General features: G+C 40.9%; 1 protein-coding gene across 5 annotated transcripts in view; it reads right to left on the minus strand.

Annotated features, from left to right (window-relative positions):
* The window catches only part of cdk19 (cyclin-dependent kinase 19), an 87572-nt gene that overhangs the window by 53276 nt on the left and 8648 nt on the right, over positions 1 to 25648 (minus strand). The gene's annotated exons all lie outside the window — the stretch shown is intronic.

Raw genomic sequence — 25648 nt, forward strand, 5'->3', positions numbered from 1 at the left:
TGTCATGACTCTTAAGGCCAATTTATGCTTCTGCATGAAATCCACACTGTAGGTACGTACGTAGGTACATGGACATACAGACTCTACGCCGTAGCCTGACGTGCTTTACTACACTTTGCAACTGTCATTGGTCCGCTTGGCCGTGGCTTGGTAGCGTCGCTTCTCCCCCTACTCATTTCCTGGTTCTACTTCTGCGTAAACAACATGAAAACAAGGAGAGGGTTAACTTCTTCTGCTAAAGATTTCCAACCGTGGTCAGAAAGCACAGGGGACACTCTATGCCATCAGAGTTGGTACTCGCTCCGGAGATAATTGTCGTCACTCTCTCACTCGCTCTACCACCCACTCCCCACGCAAACACACATGCCGGCCCTGTTATTCTCTTAAAGAGATCGACGCAGACACCAATGCACAAGTATAAACATCAGGCCACTTACGTAGGCTATGACGAAAGAAGTATAAATCTGCCTTTACTGTATTTCACCTACAGTAAGATGCACCATCTGTTGTAACTCCCATGTGGTTGTTCTTCTGTATGCACTTTGCTTTTTGGCTCCACCTTTACATATGGTGCCTGACTCTAGTCCAACATCTTCATTTCTTAGTAATTACGTAACACAGATGGAGAACTGAATGACAGACAAAAGTGTAGACAAAAGCAGTGAAAAACTCATTAGAACACAAGCCTGCTATAAATGGTTTGGCAATCAAATAGCAATGTGAACCTGCAGCTTGATGATTCTTGTATACTCAAAGCTACACTCCGAGTAGTCTGGATTAACGGAAGTATGTTAGCTAGCGCTAGCTGATACTAGCGATTTCTAGTCTGCGACATATTTTGGGCTTCATTTAATAAACATAACCTGTAGTAGTACACAATCTTATGTGTATTTTTTTGATTACAATGTGCGGAATTACTTAACGTTGCCTATTTATGTCTATTTATTTCTGTTTCTCACCGTTAATCACCGGCGTCTGTACAGCATCAACAGGGGTCGCCATTGTTTCTGTGTGTGTGACGTCAAAAACTGTAACTGGGAGTACAATGATCTGGTATCAGTTCACAGGTAGTAAGTTACGGGTTTGACTGCCGTTCCAGGGCACTTTCATGGGGAGAAGGTTGTGAAAACACGGGTTACAGGTTGCCTGGAACGCAGCATTAGCGCCGTCCAAGACAAACAGGGCTGTGCTGGTATTACTTAACTAATTCCTCATGTAAAGCATATTTTAGTGTCTAGAAAGATGCTCTATACACTTTTTTTGCTCCAATTTGCTGTCTGATTATAACTTAAACTCATCTGGATAAGGTAGCTTACTTGGACTTTACTAAGGGGATCTCAAGAATAGTCCTGTCTGCACACAAACATATGGTACACACAGCCAGTCTATAGCAATGCTAGCAGCTCTGTAAGGAATGTTGGTGCTTTGAGCTAAATGCTCAGATCAGCATGCTTAAATGCTCCCACAGACATGTTGATGTTAAACAGGTACAATGTTTACAGTGTTCACCATCTCAGTTTAGCATGTTAACGTTAGCTTATTACCAGTAAACACAAAGTAGCTACAGATGAGACGGATGAGATGTCATTAGTTCTGCAGGTATTTGGTCTTTAACCAAAGTATTAGACAAATTGAAATTGTGATCTGATGATGTCGTTGGATCAGGTCAGTGGAGCAAAACATCCTCTGAGGAACATGAAAGTCTATACTAAATTTCACAGCAATCCCTTTACTAGTTGTGAAGATATTTTAATAACAACCTTATGGTGGCCCTAGATGCATTAGGATACGTCTTTACAACATTCCATGGACATCTATCCAATTGGTGAATTATTTCATTCTGGTACAAAGTGATGGACTGACCGACATCATAATTTCTAGAGTTTGGGAAGATGCATGCAAGAAGAATTTCTGTAACTACATCTGAGCAGCAATAGAGATTATCAAGCCCCTGAGTGCCAACTCAAACTGAGAGCAGAGCGTCACCTGTTCAATTTGAAGTGAAGGGTCTTTCTTCCTTCTACTTTCAAAATAAAAGCAAGGACAGTGGAGTTTTTGAGCCACCAGACGAAGACAAAGAGCAGCATTTGGTATCTGTAGCATCTTAAAAATGTTAATACACTGACACTAAATTACTAAAATGACATTAGACTTGTCAATTTACTTTAAAAGTAGTTATAAGCTAATATATCCTTGTGTATTCTAGTCATGTTATCTTTCTATTTGTTGTGTGATTTTCTGAAGCAGATGTGTGATTTTCTGAAGCAGATGTAGAAAATGTTGATGTCGGAAGGCGGAGGGGGTCTCAGATGATGATCCAAGAAGCACTTTGTCTCAAGCATACTTGTTACTAGAGTTGTCGCTGAAATGCTTTTTGTGTCATGACACATTTGACATGAAAATGAAATGGTTGGGGAATCGTTCCTCAACAAAGGAAACACATCAGACTGGATCAAATGCCCAAAGTTAACTTGTCACTTTGGCTAGTAACAGAGTTGGACTAAACAGTTTCAATGTATATCTGCTAGGGACCAGGATAGTGGCTGTATCCTTTGCAAAGCCTGTAGGGTTGATTTTGTGTGAATAATGACTATGATCTAAAATAGCAGAATCATCAAAAGAAACCAAGCACTGGATCAATTGCGTAGCAAAAACACTATATTTCTATTTTTGTAATATTGTACCCACAGGCAGTTGAGGGCAGTGACAGAGGGAGGGACACACTGAGGGAAATAATGCAGGAATTGTATGCACGCTGTTTGATTTGGCCTCTGGATGGGGAAATGAGGGTTGTGTTTAATCACAACCTTAATCCGCAGGCTATAATGGGGCATTGTGGTAATGAGCCCTGGGCTTAGGGCTTGTACACCCCAGCTCTATGGCACCACTTTCAACCCTGAGGGCCGTGCGCCGGACCAGACAGACCCACTGAGACCTCATATGATCACTGAATCAATGTGGCACTAATGCTGCTTTCACACACAAACCCAGCGTTTGACGCAGGATCATGAACATGTTTAACACATCTACTATTTACAAGTACTGTAGTGCCCACACCCATGACCAAATCACCCCCCCCCCACCTCCAGAATCTCCACTGGCTTCCTGTTCCCCATTTCATCCAGTTGAAGATAGGGCTGTGCGATATGAGGAAAATATCTAATTGCAATTATTTTGACTGATATTGAGATATGATTCACAATGTTGGAGGGAGAGATCATTTCTGTATCATGAGTCTCATTTTCATGAAAGACCACAGTGCAGCTGGATACTTTACAAAAATAAAACATTTCAAAATAAAACACCTAAGTTCATGGTGATTTTGGCTGTCTTGACTTCTCACAGCGAGACACGCGATCAGGCACACGGAGAGACCGACGGACGGACAGAGAGAGTGACACGCACACGCACACACACACACACACACACACACACACACTGTATACGATAATGTATAACAACTTGACATAATGTCATCCTGTTTAATGTCAAGTTGTCTTAATGAGGACACTCCAAAGAAATTTAATGTTAATACACTAACCTGCACTAACCTTCATCCTGGACTTTACATCTGCCCATTGCATATACTTTATATTCTTTGCAATCTTGCACTCAACCCATCAGCCTTTTTTTCTTATGCAAAAGTAAACTTTGTATGTATAGATTTGTTTTTTTCTGTATTTATTGTTTATTTTATATTCATGTTTAATATGTTTGTTTATGTATGTACCTTTCACGAAGGCAAATTCAACATAACTGTGTACTTATTGTGGCAATTAAACCTATTCTGATTCTGACAAGAATGTTTCCCTATGTTGATAATACTGACACACCACGTCGCTGCCTGCGGACACATGGTGGTCACCAAACAGCATGGAGCTGATGATTTTCTTAAGCCATCTGACGCGTTACTGTATGTAAAACATATACTTATCTCGGCTGTAAGTAAATACAGTATATTTTACAAGGATTTGCACTGTTAATTTTGAATGTTTGGTAGCTGCTGGTATAATAACATAAAACAATAAAACCAAGTCGTGGGAAAACGCCACTATGAGCCATAATGACACGTCTGTAATCCAGCTTTAGCCACAGAAACCCGGTGGGAAAATGTTCCATGTGCAGAATGTCTTGTGACTCACTCTGATGTGCTCTTAGGTATGGGCCATTTAGGCCATTCTCCAACATGAGCAGGGACTGAGGGCTGACTTGTGAATGTCCTCATCGTACTGAACTGTTGAAAAGATGCTGATCATCAATGAGGTAAAAAAACCACTGACTGAAAAGGTCATGGACTAATCCAAAACTGTATGCAACTTATTATAAAAACACCATACGTAAAAATACATAATCAATATGTTTAAATTGGTGGTTAAATGAGCAAGAACATGGCAGGAACAAAAGAACAGGCAGTTTGTCCCACTTCTGAGTAAATAGGTCATGTTTTTGTAAAGGCCTCGAAGAGAAAGCACTCACTGGACAGGGTCCAAGTATTCCCAGCTAAGCAAGACTCTCACCAGGGCTGCCAGTCCATCTTTATAGAGGCTCCTCAAGATACAAATGTGTTTCCAGGTCAGTGACCATCACATCGCACTTGTAGGCAAATTCTGGAATTCAAAACTTGGCCTGTGCCTGATCGGAAAGAAGACGTCTAGCAAAGATGGTTTTCAGTCTCGGGTTGGAGTTAACTGAAACCATCTGAAACCAATGTCGCTGCTACTTCCTCCGTCTTTCTAGTATAATACCCAGAATGTTTTTGTCTCGTTTCTTTTCCCAGAACATAACTTTTACATGATTCTTAATGAAATGTTTAGATCTTGTATTCCTTTAATGAAATGTATTTCAACTGTTACTACCGAATGAAAATCATACTGAATGTAAAAGATAGATAAACGTATACAATTCATTTTTTTCAATCTCATTCAACGAATTGCAAGTGAAGAATCACACAATGTGCCTTTAAATGCTAAAAACTATATCCTCCATCTGCAAAAAAATATCTTATCTTAAAGCTGATTTAGCTGCTTGACCTGTTGCACTAATAAGCCACATCTAGTGTTTCATGTCTCTCCCATAACGTTATCTCATGTTAGTGAGATTTATGGACTTAATGCAATCACAATACACAGAAGTGTGAAGGTAGAGCGAGCGAGAGAGTGACGGTGATTAGCTTCGAAGCAAGTAGCAACTCTATAGTTATAGTGAGAGAAACAAAGTGTCTCACCTGTGTTTTCGGACCACTGTGGGAAAACTGGAGAAAGTTAACCCTCTCCTTGATTTCATGTTGTTTATGGAGAAGGAGAACCAGGAAAAGAGCCGGGGTGAAATGCAACGCTACCAAGACACGGCCGTGCAACGTGCTAGCCGCGACCAAGGGGGTAAGCCTCTCTCCACAACGCGTATCTCTTATGGCGCCATTTTGATGCTAACAAGCACTGACCCGCCGTTAGCATTCCATTGACTGACATTCATTTTGACGTCACTTTGACAGTGAATAACTTTACATCTGAAGAGTTTAAAGACTTTATTTGTCCAATGTTTATTTCTAAAGAAACACAACAATGTATAAAAGGCTCCATTACCTTGCATCTCATGTTATGGCTCCGTAGCAGATGTTTTTGTAAAAATAGGCTAACGATTGTATCATAACCACGCGACTTACTGTTGCATAGTAGACTTTCAGGTTTGAGGGTATTTTCATCAAAATTGGAAGAAGAGTCCCCTTATTTCAAGGGACCTAAAGTAATTGGACAAATAAATATAATCATAAATAAAATCTTCATTCTTAAAACTTTGTTGAGAATCCTTTGCAGGCGATGACTGCCTGAAGTCTGGAACCCATAGACATCACCAAACGTTGGGTTTCCTCCTTTGTGATGCTTTGCCAGGCCTTGACTGCAGCTGTCTTCAGCTGTTGTTTGTTTGCAGGTCTTTGTGCCTTAACTTTTCTCTTAAGCAAGTGGAATGCATGCTCGATCAGATTGAGATCAGGTAATTGATTCGGCCATTGTAGAATATTCCACTTATTTGCCTTGAAAAACGCCTGGGTTGCTTTTGCAGTATGTTTTGGGTCATTGTCCATCTGTACTGTGAAGCGCCATCCAATCAACTTTGTTGAATTTGGCTGAATATGAACAAACATAATGTTCCTATAGACTTCAGAATTCATGCGGCTGCTTCCATCTTCTGTCATATCATCAATAAACACTAGTGACCCAGTGCCACTGGAAGCCGTGCAAGCCCATGCCATTACACTGCCTCCCCCATGTTTTATAGATGATGTGGTGTGCTTCGAATCAAGAGCCGTCCCAAGCATTTTCCATACTTTTCTCTTCCCATCATTCTGGTACAGGTTGATCTTAGTTTCATCAGTCCAAAGAATGTTGTTCCAGAACTGGGCTGGCTTTTTTAGATGTCTTCTGGCAAACTCTAATCTGGCTTTTCTATTTTTGAGGCTTATGAATGGTTTGCACCTTGTGGTGAACCCTCTGTATTTGCTCTTGTGAAGTCTTCTCTTTATGGTAGACTTGGATAATGATATGCCTACTTCCTGGAGAGTCTACTTCACTTCACTAGATGTTGTGAAGGGGTTCTTCTTTACCATGGAAAGGATCCTGCGATCCTGCGGTCCCTTGAAATAAGGGGACTATGTATGAAAATGTTTGCAATTCCTAAACCCTTCGTCCAATTTTGATGTAAATACCCTCAAATTAAACCTGAAAGTCTGCTCTACAATTTCATCTCAATGATTTAATTTCAAATTAATTGTGTTAGCACACAGGGCTAAAATTATGAAAATCGTATCACTGTCCAAATATTTTCAAACCTAACTGTGACTGCTCTAGCTTTTCCAACGTTTTAGACACAGATATGGTAATCATAATGGCCCACAAACCTAGGGAAAACACTGAACATCAGACGGAAGGATGAGGTTTCCACGGGAAAGAAAAGCCAGGATCGCCCTACTCCTGAGGACTGATTGATGGCGGCTCTGATGTGGCTGGAGAGGAGCAGGTCGATAAAGCCACTGCAGGCTGCTCTGTGCAGGGCTCTGCCTGCCACTGTAGTCACTTAGTGTTATTTACAGACATATTCTGCTGACCAGGCTGACTTCGATGGACAGCAAGCTGCAGATTTACAGACGACGAGGTGTAGTGCATTAGATTAGAAGTGCACTGTCTGTAGTTACATTTATTTAACTGCAAAACAGCTGTAGCAGATTTACTAGTATTATACTGTATATGATTTACCTGATTTTTTTTCAAAAAAAACGATCAAACAATGGAAAAAAAACGATTAAATTCCATTTAATTGACAGCGAGACATCAGGTGGCGCACATTTGATACCTAGAAACCAAATGTGTGAGCTTTTCCAGCTCCACCCTCTACAAATACAACTAAAATATGTTGCTGTTTGCACAGTTATCAGCATGGTGGGGAAGAATGGCTGATGCAGGCCAGGAAACACAGGCTGCCTAATGGAGACGGAGGCAGAAAAGATGAAGTCATTTTATGTTTCTAGCTTTGAGGGTAAAGGACCGTTCAGCTCATTTACCACTGTGACATTTTCTTGCAGCAGATCCTTATTACTGAGGGAGTGATTGCACTCACATGAAAAAAGGCTATCATAAATACAATAATGATTGGTACTGTTATCTTCCCACATGTGCTGCTATGACAGAGGGGAACAAAGGGAATATTTATGAGGTCAGGACATTTAGCTAAACAAAAGCCATTGTGACCGACAGGGAAAACAAGACTTGTTTCATGGGAATAGTTAAATCTATGAACAATGTTTCAATTCAGGAAGGTCAAACATAATGGAGTGAACAGATGTGAAACAGGAGCAGGTGGGTGAATGGACTTCTACAATTATAATCAAACCACTGGGGAATTTCTGGGCCCCTCGATGAAAAGTGGAGAAATGAAAACACACAAATATGAACAATTTCATATTTATGTATTTAAAAATAATCATACTGTGGAGAAACAATGCCATCCAGTGATTCCAGTTTCAAATTGGTCAGAAAAGGCAGTAAGTGTTTATCTATGTTGAATTAACTAGGGCTGCTCCCTCTTAGCCGATTAGTCAAACCTGACCAATGATGAAATGTACAGCCGTACGTCATCCTTCCACCGCTGGTTGTCGGGGTGGTGCCCAGCTAATGATGTGGGCTATGTGAATAACTGGAGGGCGTTCTGGGGAAAGCCTGGTCTGATTGAGAGAGACGGCATTCATCCCACCTGGGACGGTGCCGCTCTCATATCAAAAAATCTGAACGAGTTTATCAGACATAAACCATGACAACCCAAGTTTGATATTAGTAATCAGAGGTGCAGTGCTACGCGCCCCTCTGTGCTTCCGTTGGAGCAGTCGCCCACTCATGGTCTAATAAGCACGGTGTCTGTCCCCCGGCTCAGATCGGTTAAATCAAAGGTAAACAAAAGATGCGCTATACTTAACAACCTAATTGGAATTAAAACTACTGCAATAGAACAAAATAGGAAAATTAGATGTGGACTATTAAATATTAGATCTCTGTCTTCTAAAGCAGTACTGGTAAACGAGTTGATATCAGACAATAAAATTGATTTATTTTGTCTTACTGAAACCTGGCTGGGCCATGAAGACTATGTTAGTCTAAATGAAGCCACCCTCCCAGCCATATTAATACTCAAATTCCTAGAGGCTCAGGCCGAGGAGGGGGAGTTGCAGCCATCTTTGATGCAAGCCTGCTAATTACTCCTAAACCTAAATTACATTATAACTCATTTGAAAGTCTTGTTCTTAATCTTCAACATCCAAAATGGAAAACATTACAGCCAATTATATTCGTTGTTATTTACAGGGCTCCAGGTCCGATTCTGAATTTTTATCTGAATTCTCAGAGTTTTTATCATGTTTAGTCCTTAAATCAGACCAAGTACTTCTTGTAGGTGATTTTAATATCCATGTGGACGTTGACAATGACAGCCTTAGTACTGCTTTCAACTCATTACTGGATTCAATCGGTTTCAGTCAGAGTGTGCACAAGGCGACGACTGTTTTAACCACACCCTCGACCTTGTGCTGGCATATGGTATTGAAATTGAGGATTTAATAATATTTTCGCCGAGAATTCGGTATTATCAGATCATTCTTTAATCACTTTCGAATTCTTACTACCTGATTATATTAAATTAGATAAAAGCTCCTACACCAGATGCTTATCTGACAGTGCTATAGCTAAATTTAAAGAAGATATTCCAACAGCACGACTTTATGTCATGCCTTAACATAACAGAGGACCTGTATGTTAACCTCAGTCCCTCTCAAATTGATGCATTTGTAGACGGTAATATACGACATGCCTACGGACGACCTTAGACTCCGGACCCCCCCTGAAAAAGAAGATGATGAAGCAAAGGAAACTAGCACCTTGGTATAACTCCCAAACTCGCAAATTAAAACAAATCTACGAAACCTCGAATGTAAGTGGCGTTCCACCAAGGTGGAAGAATCTCGTTTGGATTGGCAAGAAAGTCTCAAAACCTATAGGAAGGCCCTAAGAAAGGCCAGATCAGACTATTACTCATCACTAATAGAAGAAAACAAGAACAACCCAAGGTTTCTTTTCAGCACTGTCGCCAGGCTGACAGATAGCCACAGCTCTACTGAGCCATCTATTCCTCTAGCTATGAGTAGTGATGACTTCATGAGCTTCTTCAATGATAAAATTACAACAATTAGAGATAAAATTCATCACATTTTACACTCAACTTCTAACGGTTCACCTTTTAAACGCCAGAGTTGTTAGAAATAAAGACTAGTCTCGACATATACTTAGACTGCTTTTTATCCTATAGATCTTCAACAATTAATGTTAAAGATATCCTCAGCTAAGCCATCTACCTGTCTCTTGGACCCCATCCCAACGAGACTACTCAAAGAAGCATTACCTGTGGTTAACACCTCATTACTAGATATGATCAATATGTCTCTATTAACAGGTTATGTACCACAGTCATTTAAAGTAGCTGTGATAAAACCTCTTCTGAAAAAACCCACCCTGGATCCTGAGGTCTTAGCAAACTATAGACCTATATCTAACCTTCCTTTTCTATCCAAGATCCTTGAGAAGGTGGTTGCTAATCAGTTATGCGATTTTTATTTATTACAGTTTATTTGATGACTTTCAATCAGGATTTAGAAAGAATCATAGCACAGAGACGGCACTGGTGAAAATTACTAACGACCTTTTAACTGCTGCAGACAAAGGTCTTGTCTCCATTCTTGTTTTACTAGATCTTAGTGCTGCATTTGACACAATTGACCATTCAATCCTGTTACAGAGATTGGAACACTTGGTTGGCATTAAAGGAATTGCTCTGAGTTGGTTTAGGTCCTATTTCTCTGATCGATCTCAATTTGTGAATGTTAATGATAAATCCTCCAAGTACGCTAAAGTTAGCCATGGGGTTCCTCAAGGCTCAGTGCTTGGACCAATTCTATTCTCCTTATATATGCTTCCTCTAGGCAATATTATTAGAAAACACTCAATTAACTTTCACTGTTATGCGGATGACACCCAATTATACTTGTCAATCAAACCAGACGAAACCAGTCAGCTAGCAAAATTTCAAGAGTGCATTAAGGATATAAAATCCTGGATGACCTATAATTTTCTGATGTTAAACCCTAACAAAACTGAAGTTATTGTGCTGGGCCCTAAACACCTCCGAACTTCATTATCTAGAGATATAGCTACTCTGGATGGTGTTGCCCTGGCCTCCAGCACCACTGTTAGAAATTTAGGAGTTATCTTTGATCAGGATATATCCTTTAATGCCAATCTAAAACAAACCTCAAGAACAGCCTTTTTTCATCTTCGTAACATTGCCAAAATTAGGAATATCCTGTCTCAAAACGACGCTGAAAAAACTAGTCCATGCATTTGTTACTTCCAGGCTGGACTATTGTAATTCCCTACTGTCAGGTTGCTCAAATAAGTCTCTTAAGACTCTCCAGCTGATCCAGAATGCTGCAGCGTGTTCTCACAAGAACTAAGGAAAAGAGATCATATTTCTCCTGTATTAGCTTCTCTGCATTGGCTTCCTGTTGAATCCAGGATTGAGTTTAAAGTCCTTCTCTTGACCTACAAAGCTCTAAATGGTCTAGCACCATCATATCTAGAAGAGCTCCTAATACCCTATTGTCCCACTAGAACACTGCGCTCCCAGAATGCAGAGTTACTGGTGGTACCTAGAGTCTCTAAAAGTAGAATGGGAGCTAGAGCCTTCAGTTATCAGGCTCCTCTCCGACGCGAACCAGCTCCGATCTGGGTTGGGGGCAGAAACTGTCACCTCATTCAAGAATGAACTTAAAACTCTCCTATTTGATAAAGCTTATAGTTAGGGAGTGAGGAGTTGCAGTGTTCACCTAACTGGCCCAACTGCTTCTCTTCATAATTGTTAGATTAATAATACATAACAAAGTAGAGGGAGGCAGGCCAGCCGGCCAGATCCGAAGGGGAGAGTTCTAAGCCCGAAAAAGCTACCTCTCCTTATGACCTGTCTCTCTTAGTTACCTGTTATAGTTACGCCTGTTATAGTCCTAGACTGCCGGGGGACTTCCTTCCTTTGACACACTGAGCTGCTCTCTCCTCCCCTTTCTATTACTGTTTCTATTACTGTTACTATTACTATTACTATTTGTGTGCAGCCCGTCCCAGAAATGCTTGTTACTAATCCTAGCTTCTGGGGAGTTTACTCCCGGAGTCCTTATGCTTTTTTCCCCAGCGTATTTCCTTGGAGAACGTTGGCGCCCAAGACCCTTGTTGCAGCTGTCGCCCGTGGTCCTGCTGCATTTCCCTGCTGAGCTCAGCGATGCCCTGCAATGTCATGCTGCGTCCTGCTGAACCCTGCAGCTTCCCGCTACATCCAGTCACTGTTCCATTATTAATGGGACTACTATCGCCACTGTTCAACACACACCCAACCGCTCGTCAGACACCACCTACCAAGAGCCTGGGTCTGGCGAGGTTTCTTCCCAAGGAGGGGTTTTTCCTCGCCACTGCACTGCTTCTTGCGGGGGAATTACTGGAATTGTTGGAATTGTTGGGGCTTTGTAAATTATAGAGTGTGGTCTAGACCTACTCTATCTGTAAAGTGTCTCGAGATAACTTATGTTATGATTTGATACTATAAATAAAATTGAATTGAATTGAATTAATCGGTCGTTTTGGTCTTAGTCATAGATTTCTTTGGTCGATTAGTCATGTTTGATACTTTTTTCATGCTGAATGACTTATTTCAAAAAACCGTACGAGCACATCTCTGGTAAACAGAATAATTAAAGTGGTGCTTTGCATGACTCTTTGCGGAGAAACTCAGATTTACAGATCTGTTGATTAAATCAACTAATCGATTAGTCGATACAGTCGACTAAGAATTTCTTTAATCGAGCACAGCCCTAGAACTAACCACCGGTAGTCAGGGCCCATGTCGTTTTTTTTCTTTCGGGAAAAAGGGTCAGGTGACGAATCAGGGAAGAACACGGTGGGACTGATAAGAGCCAATCAAGTAACGAACGTGGCTCGTTTCCAATGGTCTCTGTTTCTGCCCGTCCAGACCACAACACAGCCCTGGCATTTTCAAATGTCTCCATTTTACGGGCTCTAAACCCAGAGTAGTGTAGACGTGAGGCGTAAACAAAGTAAAAGATATGCATTTTAAAACGAAAAATGTATTAATGTGAATGTAGCCTGAGTGGAGTCAATAATTATTGGGGTTTCTTTGCTCTGACTGTGCCATGTTTACCAAATGAAATGTCAGAAAAACTGAAACCACCAATTTGATTATGTAAAGTTATTACATTAGCCTACTGTTTCCATAATTATTAGTCTATGCTTCCTTATTACTGTTTCATAAGAAAATGCAGGTGATATAATTATTTGACATATTGTCTCTCTATGTGACTGATTTTTGACTGATTTTCCAATCCAAAAACAAACAGGTTCCTGTTTCCCACCCTACCTGGACTCCCTCCATCTATAAGCCCCACCTTGATGAACTCAACCCACATAGGCCAGCTCAACTCCTACAGCCGGCTAGCAGAGGATTAACCGAGGTTGCCCAAGCATTATCTAAACACGGGAAGCTTCTGTCGCAGGGGTTTAAAGGCTGCGAAACCTCAGTAGGCCGTGTTATGCAACCTGCTGCCCATTTTGAGCCGACTGAGAGAATGCAGCGAGGCTGCGAATGCCTGGATGGTCCAGAAGAAAAAAAATCAGGGTGGCGTGATAAGATAGCAAAAAAAGAAATAATTTAAGGCCCTGACATCCTGATGAGGTGCCCTTGTGAAGCTGACTTCTGACCTCCATGTGAAGGAGGATGAGCATAAAAATGAAATATCATCAGCTGGATCAGTCAAGTGTGCAAGTTTTATTTTCTTGGTGTGTTTCAGGTCAACCTTGTTGAGCTATTGATTTCTTACATTCTTCTTTTCTGAGACCTACAGTTAGGTCTGTTTTTGATCCTCATCCTCAGCTCAACACCCCAATATAGAAATAGAAAGCATACTATCCACTCATCTCAGAAGTAGTGGAGGCATTTGAATGTGTGGTAAACAACAAAGTAGCAAATTTGGGATCTTTCAATAAAACCGGATGTTTCTGAGGCAGCCATTTCAAACAGCGGTCATGTCATCACTTAATAGTTTTTACATTTTATTTGATGCTGCTCTCGCTCAACCTGCATCGCACCGCACCTCATGTCATCTGAAAAGCATGATTGACTGGATAATAAACATTCTCATGTCTGAATCAATCAGAACAGCGAACCGTAGAAGCAACCTGCGTTGATTTGCTTTATTGATCAAGCCTTATATTTCTTCAATCCTTTAAGAGGCATATCAACATGGACAAGTCATAAAAGACCCTAGCCATTTTATGCTGCAAAACCAAAAACACATCGCAGCCAAACCAGCCTCTCTCCACCCTTTCCGCCTCAACTCGACTGCATGTGGCACGCCAGTTGCTGAACTGCAGTTTGCTAAACCAAGCGAGGTGGTGTTTGGGAGGCACAAAGACTCCATTGTCCTGCTGCTGGGCAAGTCTAGGGACTTTTTAAGCAAAACCAATTTATGGTGGTTGTAATGTTCAGGAGACAAGCGAGATGAGGCGTGCTCTGCTGGCAAATAATGGTGGGAAAGACCCACGTTCCTCAGCTCCATGTAGGTGAGGAATACAGCTACATGGAGTTGTATGTACAGTATGTCCTGCACAGTTTTGGAGGTATTAACTGTTAAGTCCATAAGTGCACCCATATTCCTGTTTCAAATATTTTTACTGAAAGCATTTGTGCATAAGTCTTGACATTTATATGCAATATGTAACTGATTTGCTTTTTTACAAGCAAAGTACAGAGAGAATAAATAAATATAACTACCTTCTAACTACCCGTTAACCCGCCCATCCAGCACTATTTGGGAATTTTGAGTTTGTGTTCAGTTTGTATGTTGATCGAGATATAAAATAAAAGGGGAAATTATGTTTAAAAGTTGGTCCAGTTTATCATTCAGGATAAACCTAATTCGTTCTAGGTGCAGTGTGTCACTGTGTAACTCTGAAATCCACAATTTCACTGGAAGAACTTCAGCTTTTTTCCAAAATTTAAGTATGAGTTTTTTTTGTCACTATTAGTCCATAAGAGACAAAGTGGTTGTTGAGAGGCAGTCAGGTTATCCAAAGCTGACAACAACAGGCTCTAAAATAATAAGTAGATAAATAAATACAATGTAATTTTGCACTAGAATAAATGTAATTATTGCACAAGATCCAGTAGGTTTGCCCTCGCATATTGCACGTGAGGGGCAATTAACCGCTTAACCAGGTAACTAAGAATAAGAATTTTGAGAGATTAATACTATCAGTTAAACAGTTAATAACAATATTTAAAATTAAAATAAAAAAGATATTTAAAAAAAATTATTTATGCATGGTAAAAGAAAGATAGGCTATACATCTATTTCTTAACTGCTAGGCAGACATACAGCTAACAACCTTGTAGGTGGATGATGTGGAGAAAGGCTGGGATGCTCAGCGGACTGCTGCAGACTTGTGTCGGTCAAGTGATCGCACAAGCGGTTCCAGGAAAGTGGCTGCACGTGTCCACGACAATGCACGCAACAGCTTGGCGGCGCAACGGTACAAGTCCGCAGCTGTCCGCTGACATGGCAGATGGAAAGCTGAGACTCCTGGACGGGTGACCTGGGACTCAGTTGCCAGCTTGTCGGTTAACGGTTAACGAGGGTTAGCCAATAAAAGGTCAGATAAAAATAAATCAAAATTAGCATCCCTAGAGTTGAGTGTGCGTATGGCCCAGGGACAGAAACTGTTCATAAGTCTGGTGGTCCGTGCTTGAGGAACCTGTAGCGCCTGCCAGAGGGCAAACAATCAAACAGGTGGCATCCAGAAGGCTCCTTCAGAACGTCGTTGGCTCTGCTGAGGCAGCGAGAGCTGGAGATGTCTACAAGGTAGGGAAGCCAATAATTTTCTGTGCGGTGTTGATGACCCCCTGAGAAGCTCTGCTGTTTGATTCTGAGCAGTCACTGTACCACACTGAGATGCAGTACGCCAGTACACTCTCAATGGGGAAGTGGTAGAAGGCCACCCGCAGCTTTTCTCACAGCCTATACTCTCAGGAAGTGTAGTTTGCTGCTGTGCCTTCTTATAGGTCCCATGATATGGTGCTCTTTGGATGCTTTTATATAGACCTTAGTGGTCCCCTAATACTGTATCTGAAGTCTCTTTCCCGAAATTCAGCCTTGGTGCAAAACTACAGCCACTAGAGCCAGTCGCACAATGAGCTTTCCTGAGTATGTGCCATTTCTGTGTCTGTAGCTATTGAGGAGGAGAGAGAGAGGGAGGGGGGGAGGGGGCAAGGTGGAGGGTGGGGGTGTGGCCTTGACCAACTGCTACTTTTCTTGTTTGAAAAACATGATGTCTCTCTCTCATGGGTGGGCCAAATTCTCTGGGTGGGCAAAGCAGAGAAAGGGGAGGTAACCTTGCTCCTTATGACCTCATAAGGAGCAAGATTCCACATCTCAAAAGGCAGAGTAGGATACTCAGGGCTCGGTTTACACCTATCACTATTTCTAGCCACTGGGGGACCATAGGCAGGCTGGGGGAACTCATATTAATGTTAAAAAACCTCATAAAGTGAAACTTTCATGCTATGGGACCTTTAACAACCTGAGATGAGTCCAACCACAGTGTTCATCCTCAAATTTGATGATGGTGTTGGTGGGGTGGGTTGGAGTGCTGTCATAGGAATAAAGAGCAGCTGAGGAGGTGAAGGAGAGGTGGGGGCCAATTTTAACACTTTTGTAAGGAAGTCCATTATAGACAGTTTGCTAACTAGTATGTCTGGAATGATTGCATTGAATGCTGAGATATAGTCTATAAAGAGCATCCGTACATAGCTCCCGGGGTGTTTTAAGTGACTCAGCGCGTCTGTTGTTCAAATAGTCAGATTGTAGAAATAGTCAACGTAGCATCAGCGGACGTCACCCATTGGTTTGTGGACTGCCGTTTTGAAGCCAGGAGCTGGCATTTCGGCCAGAAGTGAAGTGAGAGCAGAGCTGGGGAGGATGACGCATCTAAGCCAGTGTCATGTATGGTTTCAATGGCGATGCACTAAGCTAAATGCAAAATGAGGGAAAGTCACAGAATTTTAACCCTTCTGACGCGAGTCATCCAGCAGAGTTTTGCCGAAAGGTAAAAGCGAACCTCAGGGTACTGGCGCAGTTTATCTGCATGTACGGCAGTACACAGAGTTGAGTGAAAATCTTTCCCTTAAGTTTCCAGCTAAGGCTAGCGCTAGCTAGCTTGGCTGGCAGAACGCTGAACACATTTTTTTACAAATTGTTAGGCGACCAAAATGTTCCAGTTATTTTGGAGGAAAAACAGTGAGAGGGTCAAAGTTTAAAGGGGTGATAGAATGCAAAACCGATTTTACTCTGTCATAGTTGAATAACAACAGTTCGGTAGGTAAATAGGACAAACATAGAAGCTCAAAATCCTATTGACACCCCTTTACTATGAAAATCTCATATTTTGAAACTGCCGCTGAAAACGGGCGAATCTCAACAAAGCTGGAAGTTGACGTCAATCTCCCAAGACCTGTAACTTTGTCACGCCCATGGGTGTATTAAGAGAACGGTCACGCCCCAACATTTACATAGTCTACACAACTGACCTGAGATCAGGTAGTCTTCTGAATTTTGGTCACGCAGATCTCTGCTATTCCATTACTAAAATTCACTTCTGAAACTATGAGAAATCAACTATGTAAAGCTCAAATATGGGCCGCTTTACGAAAATGGATGGCTAATTGCAAATTTTGTCCGACTGTGTGTCGGAGTTCAGCGCCAGTGCTGCCTGGGATGTTGCCTCGCCGCCTGGCCTGCCTTCCTTCACAGACCCCGGGCTGCTGTGAGCTCGATTGAGCTCCGTTAGGCTGGCAGCCCACAGCACTCCATACCCGCGCAAAGTCACCGTTTTTGGGCTAATGGACTACCAAACGCCGCTGCTCTGACAGAGCTCCAGGGCCTGCAACTCCCCTCTTCCTGCTAGCTAAATGTCCGGTGTATGTGAGTGAGAGCGCAGTCAGCGAGCTTGTTACGCCAGCAATCTCTTACCACAGGTTTCAGTTAATGTTATAATGTGTGTAATTATAATGTGTTATTTAAAAAAAAAAAGTTATTTAAACAAACGATTGGGGAAATAAACGCCGCTTGTCGCTATCCGTGATTTGTAGCTACATATAGCTAGAATTGAAGGGGAAGTCGCAGCTAACGAAACACCTAGTCTTCACAAATATTCATTAACTTGAAATCAGACACCGTTGTTAGCTTTATAAGACCCTTAGGTAGATGTTGTATACGTGGCGTGACAAAATTCAAACTGTAAATATACTCGAATTACGCCGAAAATGAAGCTTACTATCCGTGATTTGTAGCTAGCTACACATAGCTAGCTAGGATTGAAGGGACAGCCGCAGCTAACAAAACACCTAGTCTTCACAAATATTCATTAATTTGAAATCGGACACCATTGTTAGCTTTATAAGACATTTAGGTAGATGTTGTATAAGTGGCGTGACATGTGTGTAACATGTGGTAAGAGATTGCTGGTGTAACAAGCTCGCTGACCGCGCTCTCACTCTCACACACGTGCCATTTAGCTAGCAGGAAGAGGGGAGTTGCAGGCCCTGGAGCTCTGTCAGGGCAGCGGCATTTGGTTGTCCATTAGCCCAAAAGACGGTGACTTTGCGCGGGTATGGAGTGCTGTGGGCTGCCAGTCGTGACGAAGCTCCAAGTACCTCATAGCAGGCCGGGGTCTGTGAAGGAAGGCAGGCTGGGCGGCGAGGCAGCAACACAGGCAGCACCGGCGCTGAAATCCGACACACAGTCTTACCAAATTTGCAATTGGCCATCAATTTTCGTAAAACGGCCCATATTTGAGCTTTATATAGTTGATTTCTCGCTTAAAAAAGTCTCAGAAGTGAATTTAATAACGAAATAGCCCAACAAACAATGTATAACTGTGCAGTGTCTGAAATATGAGACCTGCTGTTGTGTCTCCCATGTGTTTCAATGTAGTTTGCTCAAACCAATCAGCGTGCAGCTCATTCTGAATATTCATGAGCATACCATATTTGGAAGAAAAGCTCTTGTTCCAAATAGAGCCATATTCACAGGGTAGTTAAGGGCCCAATAAAATAGCATTCGGGCAATTTTCAGCCCAACCAATGTTACATACCCCATTAGGAGACCTTAAGGAACAGTGTAAAATACCCTATATAATCATTCTATCACCCCTTTAAGACAAAAACATGGAAAACACCCAAAAACAAGTTAACAGCTATTTTAATGTACACAGCGCCATGGTTAGCATTGCTATGCCTCTGTTCTGATTGACAGGTTGGTGTGTAGCCACGCCCCTAAAGCATCTCTTGCTTTATTGTCTAATTTAAAATAAATGGGACCATCATTTACTTAATGAACATCATGCTGTATTGAAGAAGACTTGAAACTATAGCGATTAAGGCATGTGTTTACTGAGGTAATAAATCAAGTGAGAAGTAGGGTCACGTTGCCATAGACTTCTATAGAAACAGACTTCTTTTTGGAGCCAGTGGAGTCGCCCCCTGCTGGAAATGAGATAGAACGCAGGTTTAAAGCACTTCTGCATTGGCTTCACTTTTCAGACCCGTAAGTTGCCGCTTAGGTGCAACCTAGGTCTGGTCTGTTTAACAAGGTACCTTTAATTACACCGTAACACTTTAGATAAGTAACCCAGAACAACAACTTATTGAAAATAGCATGATTACATTGAAAAGCAGTCCTTAATTATTTGTCTTAAACATATCTGTACCATGTCATTTGATATGCTACTTCAGTACACAATAAATAAATATTACTGGGACCACTACATATGAATATTTAATATCTATGATTACATTATAGACAGTCACCACCCCTGACTATCCCTGTAACAATTTGGCCACCATTAAGCACATTGACCATACACGGTTTCAACCTAGTCTTGCTTTTTCTAACTCAGCTTAGATAGTTACAATACAAAAAGACTTATGAAGCGTGCCAAATAGGTTTTTCACACCCATGACCAGGTTTATTTGAATGGTGCTCAGCTAAAGTCAAACTGAGCCAGTCAACATAGTTTGGTGGGGGGCGGGTTACACATCATATTCAGTGAACAGCTAACGTCACATACTCCAGTCGAGCTGTATACCACCAGAAGAACTAGTGTTTTGTAGGGCCTACTTGAATTCCAATTACTTTACTATTTTATGATAGAAATAACACTTATTTTATGATTGTTTCACAGTGATTGTCATAAGCACAAATAAATAACCATCAAACACTAAATCAATGATTTTGTGGAGACAGACGCTCCTTTAGTTTCATTCTCATTCTCTGCATTTCATTCATACCTGTGCAGCAGTAAACAAGGGAGTAGGTCACTCTAGTATTGACTTATGACTATTTTAGGACGAGGGAAGTACATTTATCTTTATTAGATAACATCAAAAGCAAAGACAGGCTTCACTACTTTACACCTGAGTTCTGTGCATACCTTTTAGCCCGTGCACTGCAAATTGTGTATCGTTTACTGCAGATAATTTCCAAGACATAGCCTACCATAGTGTTTTGGGGTAATTTTGAAACTAGTTTAATCCTTTAAGCTCTTTCCCCAACACCCACCACATCCACACACACTTATCCCGACCTTACACCAAACGACTTTTCAAGCGATTCCACTGTCGCAGACTAATTTCCAATATCAGAATGTAATCATGAGAGTCTTGCTAGAGTTGGGGCGCTCCCGTCGTATCAATTGTTTGGTGTAAGGTGGTCATAAAACTCAGCCAGAGTCAGTCTTTTCCCGTCTTGACGTTACAACAAAATCAAACGTGTTTGATATTATCCTAAGTTTTAAGTCTTGGTAGTGAAAATCATGTGAACATAGTCAACAACCAATGGGTGCGCTCCCTCTAGCACCAAACAGGAAGCACTAAACACGGACCTCCGGGTAATGGAAACATTCATCTGCATGTACAGCAGAACAGAACATCTGCAAACTTTCCCTTAAGTTAACAACTAATGTTAGCTGTAGCTAGCTAGCTTGGTTAAATCTTTCAAAACGAATCTAGTTGTAGTATTGCAATGTGTGACCCTGCAAAGATCCCAGTCTTTACATATTATGACAGTCTTTAACGTAAGATGTGAGATGATTGTCTATGGATGTGAGATGGTGTCAGACTTTAGTCTTTTCAAAGTCTGTTCAAAGTCTTCTAGTGTACGGTAGGCATAAGGTTAGAGGATGACTTGAGTTAAACTGTGTTGTATGGAGGCCCGGATCTAGGCAGAGGCATTCTAGGCATGTGCCTAGGGCCCATTTGCCTCTAGGGGCACCAGTAAGAAGGGGGAAAGTCAAAATATATTTTTTTAAGTTTAAAAAAAAATTTAAATGTAAATTTCCAATCTAACACTTCCTCTAAGCTTGTTTGTTTTTAAGTGTATATATATTATTATATTGTTTTAATAAAAAAGTACAATAAAGTTTCCTGTTCCGTATGTTAGCTAGTAGTAGTAAGTAGTAGTAGTAGTTAGTATGTTAGCGTATGTTAGCCAGAACGGTTACACTACCACTTTTCTGGGATGCTTTTGGGTGCAGCAAAGCGGGGGGAAAAAACAAGAAAATGACAAAGAGGGGCTTCACACAAGTTTCTATCAGGCATTTCAAATGAGCCTAAATTAGATGCATTAAAATACCTAAATAAATAAATTAGCATAATAATCATGTGGCAGTTAAAAGTAATCTTGTTTAATCACCAAATAACAAAGTATCCATTTGGAAGGGGGCCTGTTAAATGCAGTATGTCTAGTGTAATCTTTTAATTCAGCTCTGGTCGTGTTGCCGGCAAAAAAGGGGAACTGTCAATATGTAACATATGCTAATGTGAAGCTCGAGTTAATGAAAACCCTGCTACAAGTTAGACTACAGCAAGTTTGCTCAGTACTACTGGGAGTGTTTGATCAGTGGCACTGATAGTGCTTGCACCATATGGCCCATAGCCTGCCTCCAGGTGAACATGTTATACTGGAAACCAGAGTACATTATATAACAGCTTTAAAGGGCCACATTCTTTCTCTAGCTGCAGTTTCTGAGAGGATCCCCCACCACAACCCCACCCACAACAAATACTATATACTCAAAGTGCTGGCTGGAAACCAAGTCTTATACATGGTTCATAGTAAAATAGTTGAACGTTGAATTATTCTGTTAACTTTGTTTTATTCCTAATTATTCTGCACCAACAACCATACAGAGGCAAATCAAATTAATGAAGCCCCTTTCATACATGGAATATATAACTAGGGCTGCAGCTATCGATTATTTTAGTAATCGAGTATTCTACCAATTATTCCATTGATTAATCGAGTAATCGGATAAGAAATACTTAGTAAGAAATACTTAGTAAACAGGAATAGTAAATATTTATTATTGCTGTGTACTAAAAAAAAGGAAACCTGTCTTTTATGTCCTTTTTTAGAAAAAGCTAAACATTTTATTATGTGTATATTATTTTATTGCCAAATTCCAAGTACATTTTTGGTGGCCCAAATATAAATTTGGGCAGGGCTATTCAACTACACTGTTCTGGGGGCCATGACGCCATTCACATGCATATTAAGTAGCCATGCTGGGGGGGGAGCCGGTTTGTCTCCGGCAGCAGCTAAGTTTCCAAAGATTAGTAGCAAACTAATAAACAGTTAGACTACAAACTGACAGCTTTCGTTTTAGCTTGTTGGTAAAACATGGCTATTAGCAGAGTAGCATGCTGTAGGCTAGTTGTGTGAAACGCGCGGTGGACGAGAGGAGCAGACGTTAGTTACCTTGTGTCGGGTTTGCTGTTTGTTACAGAGATGATGCACGTTTGCAGGTTAAAATGATCCCAAACTTTCTGTCGTTTTCTCTCGCCTGTCACTTCTCTTAGACCCTCGCTATTTTCGTCTTCCTTCATTTGTAATCTGGGCCGTCAATCTTGTGTCCACAGAAGCGTCAAACTGTGCGCTAGTAATAATCCTTCGTGCAGAAACACAGTGAGCCGTACAACCTTAATAACATTGATTTAACGAAGCTTCGAGGCAAAGAATTTTGCTTTGAGGATTTTTTGTAATCGAATTATTCGAGTTATTCGAGGAATCGTTTCAGCCCTATATATAACATTATATAACATTGTCTTTAACTATCACGACAAAGGCGTATCTAATGTAAATGTTTGTTAGGGCTTTTTTCAGACAGGATAGAGCTGACAAGACGATAAGAACCGTAATGCTCACGCAATATTTGATTAATTGAGACACGGTGAAGTGATCCTGACTGGTCCTGGCTAACGCCGCCATGCTAACCCTGCTAACGTGACCGGAGGACCAGGCAAGCAGGCCACTGCTGTTTACAACGTGTAGCCTGTTCAGTGGCTGTAGCCGACAAACGGTGACTAATTTTAAACCAAGAAAGGGTGGCTGTAAATCGGGTAGAGAGGACCGTGATTTTGCACAGTTTTTTAGCAATTGTTGCTGTAATTTTAAGCCGAGAAAGTGTGTGTGTCACTCTGGAAGAGAGGACGGCGAGGTAGTGGTATTTTTGGCAGCTGTTGCCGTAATTTTAAGCAGAGATAGGGTGGTTGTCAGTCGGGCAGAGCTCCGCGTGAGCACAGGCTTTAATGACATAGCCAGCATCTAACGTTAGCTACTCCGCTGTGCTGTGAAGTAATGTCTGGCTATGTGAGACAAGCGTCTAGCAACAACGCACTAGATCTTTTGCCTCTCTTCTGGCCCCAGCGAGCAATTCTGCTAAACTGGAGGGAACCTGCCTCGCCCACTTATACACAATGGCTGACAGATATTAAGTCCTGCCTAAAGCTCGAAAAAAATCAAGTCCTCGCTTCAACCATCAATTGCATGGTTTCGGAAAGCATGGGGACCTTTAAACTCATTCTAGGCTTTATAAATGCTTGTTAATCAAGCACAGATTAATGGAATTACAGTCTACCCATTCGCTTATTAGGGATTATTATTGGGACAGGCTGATACTGACATGTGCTCACTGGCAGTGATTTAGGAGGGATTATTTTTGGTATTTTGAGCTTTCTTTTATTGTTGTTGTTTTGATATATGTAGCATAAGTTGTTTTTATTTATAACAAATCAACAACTTTGCACTTTGTTATACTGAAAACTAAATAAAAAGGATTTTAATAAAAAAAAAGAAATGCCAGATGCAGTATTCCCATGAAAAGATAATAGTGCCACACAAGTGAGAGTGACATTCTCTCTAAATGTAATGCTCTCCTGATAGTCAGTTTACAAATCAAACTAGCAAGTGTTATCCTCAGTGGAAAGAATAGTAATTGTGTGAATTCTCAGTGGATATCTTGTGTGGTAGTCACAAACCGTACATTGAGCCGTAAAGGAATAGTTCACACATTCTGTGGTTTTGCAAATAAATACACATATTGAGATGAGAAGATTGATAACACTCTCATGTCCGTGTGCTGAGTATGGAGCTTGCATCAGGGCGCTGTTAGCCTAGCTTAGCATAAAGACTGGACGCATTGGGAAACAGCTAGCTTGGGTTTGTCCAAAGTTGTAAAAATACACCTATAAACAACTGTAAAATGGTCTTATCTTAAATATTCCAACCTGTGCACAAACAAAAAAATGATGACAACAACAACAAAACCAAAAATTGTTCTTTTTTACATGTCTGCCTGTGTATTAATTAGTATAGTTCAAACACATGACACACAGTGTGTTGATTAGTGAGCTTCAGGCACATTTATTCACATGGGACAGGACCGGGACAGCTGTTTCCAGTCTTTAGGCTAAGCTACGCTAACCGCAACTTGACTCGAGCTCTGGACTCAATGCACAAATATATATATATATATATGGGTGCAAGAAAAAAATCGATACACTTGTGTATCGCAATATTTTATTTAGCAATAGTGTATCGATTTTCAAAAACGCAATATCTATTTATTTTTTATTTTTCATTTTTATTTTTTTAAGTTTACGTGCAAAAATATTCATGTAAGACAGTGGTTCACGTTGTATGCTGAAACACACCACTAGTGTCCTTGCCTAACAGTGCCTAGCAGTGCCTTACTTTTTGCTAGAAGCTAACAATGTAGCTATGGCTGAACTTTGGCCTACTTTAGCATATAAAAATGTGCTCATTAAAAACCTGGGAACCACAATCCCAAACTGGCAGTTTGATTTTCTGTGTACTGAATTGTTTACCTAAAGTAAACTTCTTTGACTTTTATGAACATCATGTCTTTTTTTAAATATTAGTTTTTCAAAATTATACTTAAAAAAAATCCCAATATATCGCCTTACGCACAGTATCGAAATATATTGCAATATATTGAATCGTGACCCATGTATCATGATACGTATCGTATCGCCAGATTATTGCCAATACACAGCCCTAATATATATAAAATTAAGGCGTTACGCTCGGCCCTTAATCGCAACGCGATCATTTTTTTTAATCGCATGCCACCATTTATTAATTTATTTTCACTTCACTCGGCTTCACGTCATGCCTAACAGGCTACTATTTTGACCCTTTGCCGCACCTTTACTTATCATCAAGCTGTCATACTTCCTCCTAACACGTCCTACTGCTGCAGGCTGCAGGCATGATGGAGAAATGCAGCAGCAACACAATTCTGAATGGCGCTTTTTATTTTCCAAAACTCCCAGACGCCACGTAGACAAGTCGAAAGCCATAGGAACATTGTGTAAAGCCGAATTAAAATATCACCGAAGCACGTCAATCTTGAGCTACCACCTACAAGCTAAGCATAGTACAGTTAATGTACTCAGGTACTCAGGTTATAATAAGAACGAAAATTTCGGTGCCTTATTTCAGTGCCTGACTTTACACTACACCTGACAGCATGTAACATTAGTCTACCTTTAGCTAGCAGCTTAATTAAACACAGTTAAAATGCTGGCAGCTAACGTTAAACAGCGTAAAGTGTGACTGTATTTCACTTTAGAGGATTCC

Source organism: Perca fluviatilis, chromosome 18 (assembly GCF_010015445.1).
Source record: "Perca fluviatilis chromosome 18, GENO_Pfluv_1.0, whole genome shotgun sequence".
NCBI classification, from domain to species: Eukaryota; Metazoa; Chordata; class Actinopteri; order Perciformes; family Percidae; genus Perca; species Perca fluviatilis.